The sequence below is a fragment of the Camelus ferus genome, chromosome 21, assembly GCF_009834535.1.
Source record: "Camelus ferus isolate YT-003-E chromosome 21, BCGSAC_Cfer_1.0, whole genome shotgun sequence".
Classification (NCBI taxonomy): Eukaryota; Metazoa; Chordata; class Mammalia; order Artiodactyla; family Camelidae; genus Camelus; species Camelus ferus.
Window position 1 is genome coordinate 19370681 of NC_045716.1, and position 14478 is coordinate 19385158.

Here is a 14478-nt window from a genome sequence, read left to right on the forward strand (position 1 = left end):
CACAGTATGGAATCCTGCACTCACGTCTCATCTGCCCTGCCACCCTGCTCACTCGTTGGGTAAACTGTTGGGTAAGCTGTCTTATTCTTTTTGCACCTGATTATGTACTCTCTCAGTATCTGTTGATGGGATGGATGGATGAATGAATAAATGAATAAATGAATGCGAACTTGAAGTAGTGAACTGTTCGGGATCTGAATCAAACCCCTATTGAGAGACACAATTTAATTCAGCTCAGGTCAATTTTGAATGGTGAGAACGTACCTGGCACTGTATCAGATATTATAGGGGATCCAAAACATATGTCATAGTCTCTTAAAATGTTTTGGACAGGCAAGACTTATCTTCATGAAGAAATTATACCTGAGGGAGAAACAAGGAAATGATATGAGAGTACCGGCAGTGCTTAAATGAGAAGCTCCTCCAAAAATTCATTTTAAGTTAGTTGTTGGAAATTTGGACGACATTTACCCATGGAAACATTGTCATAAATTATGGTCTGTTTTCAACATTGCTCCATGATATTTTGCCAGCAAAGTCAAAGATGGAAAGGACTTCAGAATGCATCTGGTCAAACCCTTTCATTTTATGGAAGATACAATATGACTTTCTCAGGATCACACAGCGAGGGAACTGAAACCAGAATCTGAATCTCCTGACTTCCTATTAAGTGTCCATTTCAGTAACACTCAGTACTAATGATAGAAAAGGCAATCATCATGACAGTGAACTGTATTTATATCAATATTTATCAAACACCTATTATGTGGCAGACACTGCCTTTTCACCCAAACTACAGACCCAGACATCATCCTTGACAGCTCCATCTCCTTCCTCTGCCTTCTTTCCTGTCGTGTCCTGCTGATTTTACTGCCTCCATATTCCTCAGAGCCATCCCCTTCTCTCCATCTCTACCATCACTTTCCTGGTTCAGGCCATCTTCTCTCTTCTCTGGCTGATTATAACAGCTTTCTGTACACCCTCCAAAGTGACTTGTCTACAATATCTGAACAACAAACCAGAGCATCTCATTTCTCTGCTCAAACTCTTGTCCTGAGTCCACACTGCCTACAGGATAAAGCACACGCTCCCTAACTTGTTGCACAAAGTTCTCCAAGGTCTAGCTCCTCCCCACCACTCCTGTCACTCCCTGCCCCGCAACGTGGTGCTGCGGTAATACACACCTGCTTGCCATGCTCTGCTCAGACCACGATGGTGCTCCTCCCTGCACCAGCTCACGTCCTCCCTCTTGCTGGGATCCTCCCTCCCCACTCGTCTCACCTGGCTGTAGTCCCTATCTGTCCTTAGGTAACAGAGGTATCCCTTTCACTCCGTCTCCCGGTTGCTTCAGTCCATCCACTGAGTACAGGTTCTTGAGCTCCTTACCCAGTGGAGTGTGGTAGAAGAAAATTCAAAACAATCCTCCCACCAACTTATTACGTGACCAGAGTTTCTAAAGGTTTGAAGTTTCCAAGAGCATTGCTTGGGTGAGTCAAATCTGGGACGCCTGGGTGTTGCTGGATCCATTGCACCGACTGCAGAGCTGTGGGTGGCATCTCTGAGGCAGAGACCAGGTTGCACGCAGTGACCCTGAGTCCCCGGACGAGAGTGGGCAGAGGTCCAGATGTGGCCTGGCCAGCTCCCCTTGTGGGAGGACTGTCCCCTCTGACACCGCTGGAGTGGCCCTCTAGTGCAGACAGTACTTGCAGGCAGCCTGCCGTGGCGCCCACCAGCCCTGCCCGCTCCCGGCCCCGCGCCCTGGCCCTTTCAGCTGCTCTCTCAAGCACCGAGGACCCTGGCGCTGCTCTCTCAGGTCCTTCTCAGGTCTTCTCACTTCTTCCCTCAGCCCTTCCAACAAGGGATGATTCCACCCTCTTTACATGACAGGGCTGATGGCCTATCAGGGCCCGTACATTTTCTTAAAAATAGAAGGCTATGCTCCGGGCCATCCTATGGCTACCTGGTGATTTCTCCTGTCTAGTCTTTAAATCCAAAGGTTTATTATTTTCCCCGTGAGGGCAAAAGGGGTTTATTTTGTGTCAAAATATCCCTAGTTAGAAAGAAATGGTGACACTTATTTACCACAGGGCATTTGGCTAAGCTTTTAGACTTAGGTCAACATCACCGCTCACCGGAAGCTACTCTAACAAGCAGAATTTTCTCCACTCCCCCCAGCCGGTATGGGTGCCTCTCCTCTGTGTCCCATAATAGGCGGAGCAATCTGTCTCTCACTGCATCTATCACCCTGTGTCGCGATGATCTGTTTATATGCCTATCTCCACTGTGCCTACGAGTTTCCGAGAACAGGAGCTATGTCTTACTCATCTTTGTATTCTTCAGCCTGTCAGCAGTGTCTGACACATGGTGGATGCTCAGTAATGATTGTTGTTGTTTCACTGACCTCCTTTGCTATCTGGAGTGAATCAGAGAGCTGGCCCCTGCCCTCAAGGAACTTACATCCAACGAACATTCATTATTACTGCTATGAATAATAATATTTACCTGGTGTGCGGGGTGGATGAAGAATTACTGTGCAGATGGAGACACACAGAAATGTATTTAGCTAACCAACAACCATCAGATCAGCCGAACGGCCAGCTGTGATGATTCAGCATCGGTCTGAGGCCTGTGATAAGAAGTCCCCCAGGAGCCCTGGTGTTTCACATTCTTCACAGGGTTCTGGGTGAGATACAAGCTTTGTGCAGGGGCGGTAAGTGCCCTGACCCACCAAGCACAGAGTCAGATACCAAAGGGATGTTTAACAGACACTTCTTCCCAAGCAGCTCCATGTTGAGGAAAAATCCTAAAGCCTAGAGAAAGCTGATGTGAAAAAAAAAAAAAAAATCTAGCAGAGTCTTAGGAATGCATGAAGGGTGTTTAAAATATGGAGTCTTCCGGGAACTTTCATTCTTACACAGGACATGAGGTAGGCGCTTGTGCAATTGGCATATAGATATCTTTCTAATCTCTTCTCCCCGAATTGCAAAAATTGGCAGAGAAGCAAGATCTAGTGGTGATGAGGGACTTCAACTAGCAGGACATCTGCTGGAGGTCTCATGCAGAACATCTGATGAATTCTTGCCTTGCTTTGCTGACAACTTAATCTCTCAGTAGGTAGAAAAAGCGATGAAGGGGAAGTGCTGCTCAGGACTTACTTATGACCAGGAAGGGAGACCTGGATAACGATGTGTATGTTATAGGAAACTGGGACAAAAGTGACTATGGTATTTCCTTTTTTTTTTTTTTTTTCTTTTCAATATTTATTTACTTATCTATTTATTTTTTAATGGAGGTACTGGGGATTGAACCCAGGACCTTGTGCATGCTAAGCATGTGCTCTACCACCAAGTGATACCCACCCCCTACTATGGCATTTCTGAAAACTAATAATAAATGGTAGGGTAGCCTCTTACTATAATAAGATACAGCAACTAACTTAATTCCTTTTGGAAAACAGACAATGCATGAATAAATTAGTTAAAATACTCAGATCAGTGTACCCCCAGACACCAGGAGAGCAGATTTCTAAAAGTTCAGAGCAAAGGATTATAATCTTGCAACCCATGATGCAAAATAATAATGGAGCTCCAGTCTCTAATGGGATGGGCACTTCTAAGAAATGAAATTCGAATAAAATAACCATGAGTCATCCTGATAAAAAAGGGAGAAGGCAGCTAACAAAACCCATGGGGCTTCATAAAGAGTTCTTTGATGAGCTCAGATTGAATAAAGCCCTGCACAAAAGATGTAAGGAGGAAAGCATCACGCACCACAAATCCAAAGGTTCACAGGGTCTGATAGGACAGTAATAATATTCATGCTTGGTATTTACCGAGGATTTGCTGTGTGCCAGGTACTATTCTCAGCCCCTTACATACATTAACTCGTTGATTCCTCAGAAGAACGTTATGAAGCAGGTGTGAAATTGATCTTGTTTTAACAGAGGAAGGATCTAGGAAACAAAGTGATGAAGTTACCAACCCAAGGTCAAAAAAAAACCAAGAGGCAGCAGAGTTGGGATTTGACTCCAAGCAAGCTGACTCCAGAGTCAGCACTCCTAACCTCTGTGTTCTACTTCCATCTACTTTACAGCCCTTCCCAGGCCACAGTGTGGCAGGTTCAGGAGCAGAATGCGTAGGTCTTTGCCAAAATGGTAAGTCCATGTGGCTTTTAAAGGGGATATTCCAGGTAACAGGAAGAAGAAGAAGAAAATAAAGGGTCTTAATGGAGGAGACAAAAATGGAAACTGATGTCAAAGGAAAGGCAGTCCTATTAAACTCATTTTGTTACCATTCGCTCCAAAGGGAGGATTTTTTTTTTGGAAAAAGTAGATTAAACATTGTTGTAATATCGAAGCCAAAGTAGAAAGGAAAACGTTTCTTATTGCTCCAAAATAGTAGCTGTCCTGGGATTCTGGGATTTTAGCTGGCCAGAAAGGAAACAGGACCCCTCCGTGCTGTGACTGCACACAGGGTGCCCGGGTCAGGAAGAGTAAAGGGGTGAGAGTCATGGAACCCAGGGCCCTAACGACCATCCAGGCCAGCTTTTTGTCTCATTTCACTCCATACAGTTGACTAGATGATGCTCAGTTCTGGGTGTACTATTCTGTGGGACGCATTCATCGACCCTTCCATCCATGTCCAGAGGAGGCAAGGCTGATGGTAGAGTGTGGATGTTTATGTGGAATCTAAAAAAAAAAAAAAAAGACACAAATGCACTTATTTACAGAACAGAAACAGACTCACAGACATAGAAAACAAACTTATGGCTACCAGGAGGAAAGGGGGGTGGGAAGGGATAAATTGGGAGTTTGAGATTTGCAGATACTAACTACTATATATAAAATAGATAAAACAAGAAGTTTCCACTGTAGAGCACAGGGAACTATATTCAATGTCTTGTAGTAACCTATAATGAAAAAGATTATGAAAACGAATATATGTATGTATGTATATGTATGACTGAAACATGTTGCTGAACACCAGAAATTGATATAACATTGTAAATTGACTCTACTTCAATTAAAAAAAAAAAAAGATTGAATGCTGTGCCGTATGGAGAGCTCCTGGTGGAAATGGGGCCCCCCTGTGACTGCAGATGTAACATTTACACGCCACCGTTCACAAAGTGCTTGCACATGAGTTATCTTCCTTGGTCCCCACAATATTCTTCAGCAGTGGGTGCTCCTCGCCTTTTTAGGATAGAGGAGGAAACCAACATGCTCGCAGACCTGGAACTGAGTTTACACCAAAGGTGCCGCACAGGATCCCAGGCTCCCCCGTGCTTGCTGTCTTCAACCATCTGAGGGACAGTTGTGTAGAAGAGGGGTTAGATTTGTCCTGTTAGCTCCTCCTGGGGTCTAAAGGGGAAGGAATTTCCCAGCAGGATGGCACCCTGACCCTGGACGTGTTCAAATGGAGCCCCGAGATGGATTTGTAAGATTATGATACTGATTGGAGTTTGGTCTGATACCATCGTGGTCCTCAGACTTCAATTTCATGAACAAAACAACAACAACAACAACAATACTAATAATTAACACTCTTCCTACCTGCCTTTTATCAGCTCGTTAAAAAAGGAAACTGAACACCGAGGGAAGAGGAGTCTGCTACTCCATTGCCTTTTTGTTTTTACATTTTGCTGTAGACTGGTAAAAAAATTTGTCACAAACTGGCAACGGTCCACAGACCATTATTTGTGAAACATTGGATAAGAAGGTTTTTCAGGTTCTTTCTAATTCTAAGAATTGTACCACTTTAAATCATACATTTGGGTACCTAATTATGGCTTTCTTATCTTTCAGCAAACATCTTGAAAGCTTTCTCAGTGCCAAGTAATGTGTGAAGTTCTTTCCATGTCAGCCAGTTTAATCCTCCAAATGACCCTATGTGATAGGCAAATGCTAGTCCACTTTCAGTGGGGACCAATGCGGAGAAGTTGTATGACTTATCCCAGGTCACACAGCTGGAATTCAGTTCTGATGTCTGTGCTCAATGACAGCAGTCCACACTTTTTATCATTAAATACTAATCAAATATTTCAAGAACCTTCATGGCCTCTAAGTTCCTAGATGGCAGTCTGTACATTTTTAATTTCTGAATCCCACGACTGAAGTTAAGTGCAGCATCTCTACCGCATTCAACAAAATTAGCAAATATTTATTCAGTGCCTGGTGTGTATCAGCTCAGGGCTCACTGAGGCACACAGAAGATATCTGTTGACTAGTTCATCAGCAAATTCCTATAGGAGAATGTGGACGCTATGAAATTGGTAAAATAGTTCTCTCGTTTAACTTATATGCTATCTGAGTATTCAAATTCACAGGAATCACCAGCAAGGAGAGTCTTTGTTCAGACTTAACAACCCAAAGAAGAGAAGCCTTCATGTCCTGTTGCTTCTCAGACTCTCCCCTCCGTGCCAGGGGGAACTGCAAGGACCCGCTCCTTTATTTCCTGGGTTCCGCAGGCTGCACCTGCTGCCCGCCTTACAGCCTGAAAGACCAAATAGGCTCCCCTCTGGGTCATTCTGAGCCTCTGTGCCATCAAAAGGCTGTTGGGTAGAACCCACCGTGAGCCAAAGAGGGGAAAGGCTGGTTCTAGGAGGAAAGGTGAGAGGATGTGGAATCATACGGTCAAGGGGGAAAAGTTCTAAAGGGACTGAGAGCCTGGTGGTTGACCTCACAGTTTATACTCATAGGATGTTCGTCACGTGCCCACCGTCCTGTGTGCGGGCAGGGTTTTGCTGTAGCGCACTGCCGCCGCAACAGTGAGACGCGCATAACCTGCCAGGAGCATCCGAGCAGCACCGTCGTTTGCTCAGCGTGAGCGCAGCAGGGGTGACTGAGCAGCCTCCACCGGCGTGTCTTGAGGACAGGGGCTCAGGTGAGGCCACCGGAGCTGCCAGAGCTGCCCCTCTCTCCGCCACTACGCCGGTGCTGGGTGCCCCTGTCCCCCTGTAAGCACTGCCCTTCCCACAACCCCTGTACACACTCCTCCAGTGTCAGGGCTCAGGGACTGTAGGCGGGTGAGAAGGAAAGTGAGAAGAGCAGAATCTATCCATGACAACCTGAAGGTGGCAATAATCACATTTACTTGAAAATTGCCTGGGAATGAACTACATGTTCTTGTGTGGATATGCAAATATATGCAAATGTATGCAAATACAAGGCCCTCATAACTATTTTCTCCATCTGGATGTGGCCCCTTGTGGTGAGGCCAGAAGGAAGTGGGCTCTAAATGATGGATTCTGTCCAATTCTCCCTTTGGGTTGGTGGGCAGGAGGGGCTGGTGAAACATATCCTTTGTCCTCCAGACCACCTTTTTCTCATAGCTGGGATTTGGGAAGGGGGCTAGGGTACTTAGCTTATGATCAATCAATATAGATTCTTTGATTCAACGTGATCTGATCTGGAGAAGGTGGGCTTTGTGTTCTGTGTCCCCTTCCTTGTCCCCAGCCCCTCCCGTCGCACCCTGGCCCAGACCATGAGATGACGACATGATGACATTATCATATTGCTCTTGGAACCACAATAAACCGGGAAACTTCCACACCCCTGAGCCTCAATCATCAGCTAGAAAAAGAAAAGGCTGAACTTAACTCACTGTGAGGTCCCCCCCAGAAGGTCAGATCTGAATGTCTGGAGTCTCTGATGGAAAATATAGCAACAGGACTGTGCTGTGATGACTCACCACCAGCTGGATGCAAGAGAGGAACGAGCAGCTTTTTACAGTCGAAGTCGTTCTGAAACACAGACCTGGGTTCAAATCCTAGATTTTTCTGGTTCCTAACAATTTATACTTGGACAAATTGCATAATTTCTGATTAGAGGGCCACATTTTCCCCTTTTGGTACTTAATTTCTGCCCTCCATACATGCATTAAGACCCATAACAGACATTTAAAATGCATACTTTATATCCAGTACAGGGCTAGGTTATAGAAATTGAAACATAAGGAAGACATAGACTCTGTCCTTAAAGACACCTAGTCCAGTGGTAGCAACACACAGCGACAGAGGCTGAATAACAGAGAGTGGTAACTTTCGTGCCCAAGATGCTTTGGGAGCACAGAGCAGGTGCACCTAACTCACCAACACAGCCTACGAGGAGATGGAGGATGGTCATAGGCAAGGGGCACCTGAGCCAAGTTTTGAAGAACAAGTTTAGGCATTGACCAAGGGAGACGAGCGGAGAACTTTTCACTCCAATAGGGCCACCCCGTGCAAAGGCGCAGAGGCCTGAGAGGAGGAGGTTTGCTTTTGGGGGGACACGCATCATGCCTGGAACTCAGCATGATTGGCAAGGCTAAAGAGGCAGGCTGGAGGAACTTCGCTAAGGGGGCCTGCAGGTGCCCCGCTGAGGCTTGGCTTTGCTCCAGGGTGATGGGCCCAGTCAGGAGGCTGGCGAAGCTAGTTCCTCCGCTTGCCCCAGGAAGCTAGATCTGCATGACCCCAGCCAGCATCCTACACCGTGGAACAGAGCTGCTCCTCAGCACAACTGTGAGGCTGGGAGAGCCTATCTCTGGGCTCCCCCACCTCCACTCCTCCTCCCACCTGACGCTTTGTTCCTTCTCAGCTGCCCGCTTTTCTCGTTTCCCTTGACCCTGCTTGCAGCACCATTTCTGATAAATTAACATGCTTAGTGTCTGTTACTTAATTCATTGCCCCTCTTAGAGGAATTTCTACCTTAAAAGAGGAACCAGGGTGACAGCAATGTTTACCAATGAGAGAAAGATTTCCAAGATCCATCATTTTGGGAATGGGCGGAGTGTGCTTGGGTACCAAGGACTGGACTATGAGGCCTTCCCACCACCATCCCTTCCCAATCTTGCCTCCCCACCCCCTCCCACCCCACTCACTCAGATCACATAGGAGATCTGGGACTGCCTGCTGGGGGAAGGTCTGTGCCACCGGATGCAGACCAGGCCTGGCCAGTGAGGGTAGGGCAGCATGGTCTCTGCCTCAAGGACAAGGTGCCCAGACACAGCATCTAGGACGGGGAGATGATGTGTGGACGTGTGTGAGTGGATCTGCCTGCCCCTGTGTATGATGTGACTCTGCCCGGCTTCCCCCCGACCCACTACCTAGAGGGAGTGATAATTTTCCGTCCTGTGGCTGTTAGCCAGCTCCTCGGCAACCCTTAGATACTCAGTCACTTCCTACCCTGCTCTTAACCACTAGCCTGACTTAGTGACTGTCTCCTACAGTCCCCCTTCCTAGAGATCCCCCTCACCCAGAGCTAGAGGAGAAAAGAAAAGAAGAAAAATGTGTTCTCCGTTGCCCCACAGCCCTCAGACCTGTGCCATTCGGGACAAGATTTGCAGAAGGTCTACACTTTTGAGGCAGAGGGCGCATGAGAAGGAACCGGGATGTGGTGTTTCTCTCTCTTTGCCTAAAGCATGGGAACTAAGTGTGTGCAGGGCCTGCCCCTGACCCATGGTAATCTCTGAACTTTGAGGTGGACTCTGAAAGGCAGGGGGACTGGAGAAGGGAAGGGGAGCCAGGGCCTCCATCTGCCGGGAGTGTGGTGGTGGCTGGGGGACACTGGATGAAAATGGAACCCAGGGTGAATAGCCAACGAAGTGCACGTGTGCTTCCCAGACTTCCCTGAGCAAACAGATCACCTGGGATCTTGTCAAGGTGCAGTTTCTTATCCAGCAGCAGCTCCGGGTGGAGTCTGAGCGTCTGTATTCACTACAGGCTCCTGGATCACGCCCATATTGTGGTCCTATGCCCACACTCTGAGTGGCAAGGGTGGAGAATATGTAGACTTAATCGATCCTGAAGAGCTGGGGGAAGCTCAGGAGCTGCTCCCCCACTACGCCACCCTCCCACTGTCAGGCACCTCCAAAGGAAGGCCCTGTTCCAGGGGACCGAACACGTGAGGAGAGCCGGAATGTGGTCATTTAGGGTCCCCAGGCCAAGGTCAGGTGCCATACACAGCATTGCAGGGATATCGCTGCTTTTTGGCTGTCCAAGAACATTTTGTGCTCGACCCTGAATAAGACTGTAATGCAGCAAAAGCCAGCCCAAATGTCAGCAAGATACCAGCAGCATCCCCCATTATCACCACCGCCATCACCTCCAGCATCTCTTTTAAAGGAACGCTTCCTGGGACCTTTCTGTTAAACTGTCTCAGATTCTGTCAGCCCTTTGGTCACAGGGCTGAGTGGAGACAGAAGGTCAGAGGCAGAGGGGTAGGTCCCAGCAGTCCAGCACCTTCTGGTGGACTATCATGTTTGTAAAAGCTTCCATTTTTGGTGGAATGGCCCAGACAGCAATGGACGTCTTCCCAATTGCCTGCAGGGCAGGCTCTTCAATGCTAATTGTCGTGTGTTTTCCTCCTCACTGTAACTCATCTTACAGCTTCCACATCTGTCAGTTTGTTTAATCTCTATGTCATATCTGTAAGCCGGGCAGCGCAGGTATCATTCCCTGCTTCCTCTCAAGGGAGGAAACTAAAGTTTACAAAGCTAGTAAGTGACATATTTCAGAATGCCATGATCCATGTCTCCCAACTCAACCCAATGCTCTATCCAAACACCCATTTCTCATACATTTTGTATTTTCCTGGGGCATGGAAATGACCCTCGGAGTTCCTAGTTGATGGCCAGGTGTCCTGGGGAATTGTCAACTCTGATTTTAAAAAGTTGTCTTGACAAAACATTGTAAACTGACTATATGTCAATAAAGTAAATAAATAAATACACACACAACACAACACACACACAATGTGTATATATATATATATATACACACCAAAAAAATTATCTAAATTGAGATCATCCAAGACATGGCAAGGGGCAAGGGGAATTTGATAAGCAATTCCTTAATTTTATCACTTCTTTTTCTTTCTGTTTGTTTGTTTTGTGGGGGGCTGGGGTGGGTAATTGGGTTTATTTATTTATTTATTTTAATGGAGGTACTGGGGCTTGAACCCAGGACGTTGTGCATGCTAAGCACACGCTGTACCACTGAGCTATACCCTCCCCCTACCGCTTCTATTTCTTAACGTTAATTCTAGCGAATAACTTTCTAAAATATGTATTTAGGCTTCTCTGCTTCCTTCTCATAGGGCCCCTTTGTCTTCCTAGAGCCTGTATCAGCAAATAAATCTCTGGCCCCTCGTGGGACTGGAGAGACGTGGAGCTGAAGTGATAGCTTCTGACCACTAGAGGGACCCCAGGCACCAGCTACAATTTTTCTGCAGCAGTTGGTGCCTGTAATGGTACCCATCTCCTGGAAAAATTCAGGTCAGGCGCATATCTGGCTAAGAATGTTCATTGTTCTACAAACCAGGCCTGGGAGAGACCAGAGCATCCCCAGCTCTGAACCAGAGGACTTTAATTCGAGGGTCCAAGCAAGGAGATTAAAATCATCACAAGTGGAACCCAGACACCAGAATCAAAGAATATGCATTTTCAGTCCAGCTGTTTCATTTAACCTGTTATCCTAGGGTTTTCTGAGCCTTCGAGCCCCAAATATTCTGATTCAGAATATCTTGAATTGAGTCAAGGGAAACCTCCCCCCAGGTGATTCTGATGCACTGCCAATTTGAGGAAAAGCTGCTGGACTGGTCCTGGCTCTGTCCCAAAGCGTGGGATATCCATGTACTACGTTTTGATGATTTGTAACTGTCCAGCCCCAGCTTGAGTCCTTTCTGTAACTGTGAACTCAAATCGGTTCTATCCTCTTATATACTCTTCCACGGCGCCAGCTCTCTTCTCTTGTAACAGCATTTGTAACTTATCTGTGTGTTGAGTGTCTAACCTCTGCCTCTCTTACTTGTCTCTAAACTCTGCAAGGGCAAGGCCTTCCCATGATATGCTCGCCACTGTAAAACAAGAACACAGAGCAGCTTAGACCACACCGTATGTGTGCGTGTGAGAGATCTTTTTACACTATCAAGAATGCCACATCCCATCCCTGTAATCTGCAATCCTGTTGTGCAAAGCCCTTCCTAACATTCAGTCAAAATCCATGTCTCTTATTTCTTCCCATCCTGTGTTTCTAGTTCCAAAGCGACAGCCACACACATCTAATGCTCCTTTCACAACTATCCAGTTATACAAAGACAGCTTCTATTTTCAACATTTTTCCAGTGCCAGTGTTCCACCCGCACCCACCCCATCTCCGTCAGCCCCTCCTCGTAGATGAGGCATGGTCTTTAGAATGGTCATCATTTTTGGCCACCCTGCTGTTAAGAGCTTGGATCTGTTAGTGGCCCTTCCAACATGTGGAACCCAGAGCTGAGCCCTCTATTCCAAAAATGGCCTGTCCAGGGCAGGAGAGGGTTGGGCAGTGCCCTCCCCCGTCCTTTGCACTGCGTCTCTTAATGCAGCGCAAGTCTGCATTAGCTTTTTGGCTGCTACACACACTATTGAATCATCTTTAGCCTGTGGCCAAGTGAAACCTCTAAGTCTTTTTTTTTTTTTTTCCTGTAAGAATGTCTGTTGAGCCAGGCCTCTTCCATCCTGTTTTTGTGCAATTGATTTAAAAAAAAAAAAACAAAAAAAACAGATTTTGCATTCACTCTTAAACTTTGTTTAACTTCTGCAATTTTTTTCTGTCCCAGAGACCTTCCCTCCAACTCACTCCTGTCACATTCCTAGAGGTTTCCATGGGTCTCCCTCTGCCGATCAGTCAAGAATGTGAAGTGAGCCAGGGGCCTGCAGGGGTGGCTGCAGAGGAGAGACATGGTCATGTTTTTGGAAGTTTCCAGGCTGATGGTAGAGACTGTCCACTTCTTCCTCACTACTTTCTCAGGTCACAGACAGAAAAGGGCCAGCTGACTTGTAAATAGCCTTCTTCTCCAATGCTCCACACCCTTTCCCTTTCTTTTGGGTAATTGGCCTTCGTTGCACTGGCTTCCAGAATCTACCACACCCACCTTGTGAGAGGATGCAGGGAAAATGCCCTCTATTCTTGTACCTTCCCTGTATCTGTACATAAAGAACATTCCTGGACGTGACAGTGAGATAGAACCCCCCACTGACAGGGGGCTAAGGGTCTGTAGCTGTGAAACAGAGGCCTGCACTGAGGACCTTGCGGATTTTCTGTGTGTCCTGGGATCCATGTATGTTTAGGGTTATCAGGGAGAGGGCTGGGAATTACTGAGAACCAAGGAAGGAAGGGGACAGGAGGGGAGTGGATGAGTCCAGAGACATGCTGAATCCAGAATTGTGTCTGATTCATTTCTGTGTCTTCTGGAGCCTCTCACAGTGTCTTGAACTTACTAAAAAGCACTCAATAAGTTCTTAAAAAAATGTTTTTTTGTTTCTGGGGTTTCTTTGGTGTTCTGCTTTGTTTTTGTTTTTATTTTTGGGTTGGGGGAGGTAATTAGCTTTATTTACTTAGTTATTTTAATGGAAGCACTGGGGATTGAACCCAGGACCTCGGGCATGCTAAGCACATGCTCTACCACTGAGATATACCCTCTCCCCATTACATGTACTTTAAATAAAATAAGTTACATACCTCTAAGTGCCTTCAAGGGTTAACCTGACCAAGTACGCAGAACTGCAGAGTCAAATGCTGAATTCTGGCTACAGAGGCCAGACCCATGAAAGAAGGAACCAGAGTTCAGAGTTCAGGAAGGGCTGGAGGCAGGGGCACTAAACTGGAACTGCAGAGGAGGAAGGGGGATGGAGAAGAAAAATAAAGGCAACAGGGAAACGGAAATGACTTTTAGGCCCAAAAAGGGTGTGGGCTCTCTGGCCGAGTGTCATGAAATCCAAGAAGGTGGCTGGACTCCAGATTTAGTTCTGAGCCAATGGAAGACTGTCTCCTAGAGCTCTCAGGGAGTCCCCTGGGACTCACTTGTCCTCAGTAAAGATGAAGAATGACAGCCCTTCCCAGCTCTCCCTGGCTGTCCGAAGCCTGCAGTTTTGTTCCAAACAAAAGAACGTGCTGCTCCTCCGACGTGTGACTCTGTGACTCGGGACCTGTGATGAAGTCCCCCAGCCCCAGCCACCCGAAAGTTGACTCAGAAGACAGGCTCTCAGGCCAGAAACTGTGCACTGATGGTCCTTTAGGCTTTTCAACCCCCGAACACTTGCACAGCCTGGGAGAGGTGACCTGGAGGACATTAGCTGCGGAGATCTGGTTTCTGGCAGTTCTCCTGTGCTAATTCTTTGTTTCCTTGTTCCTCTTCCCCATGGGCCTGGAAACCCTCCAGGGTGGACACCACACTTTCCTCATATGAAACTGATTCACATACTTAACACATGTTGACTGAGCTCTGACTACAGTCCACTCACAAAAGAGGAGACATTCCTGCATTCCTGGTGCTTGCCTGCTAATGGTGGGAAGGAGGGTAGGTTAGCAATGAGCTGGTAAGCAAACAAATGAAGAAACATGACAATTTCAATGTGTGCTACGTGGGACGCTGGAAGCATCCCAGGTGAATTGATGGGGGATCATTGGGTGCCTGGGGTGACCAGGGGCTACATCCCAGTGGATGTCAGGGAAGGTCATTCTTGG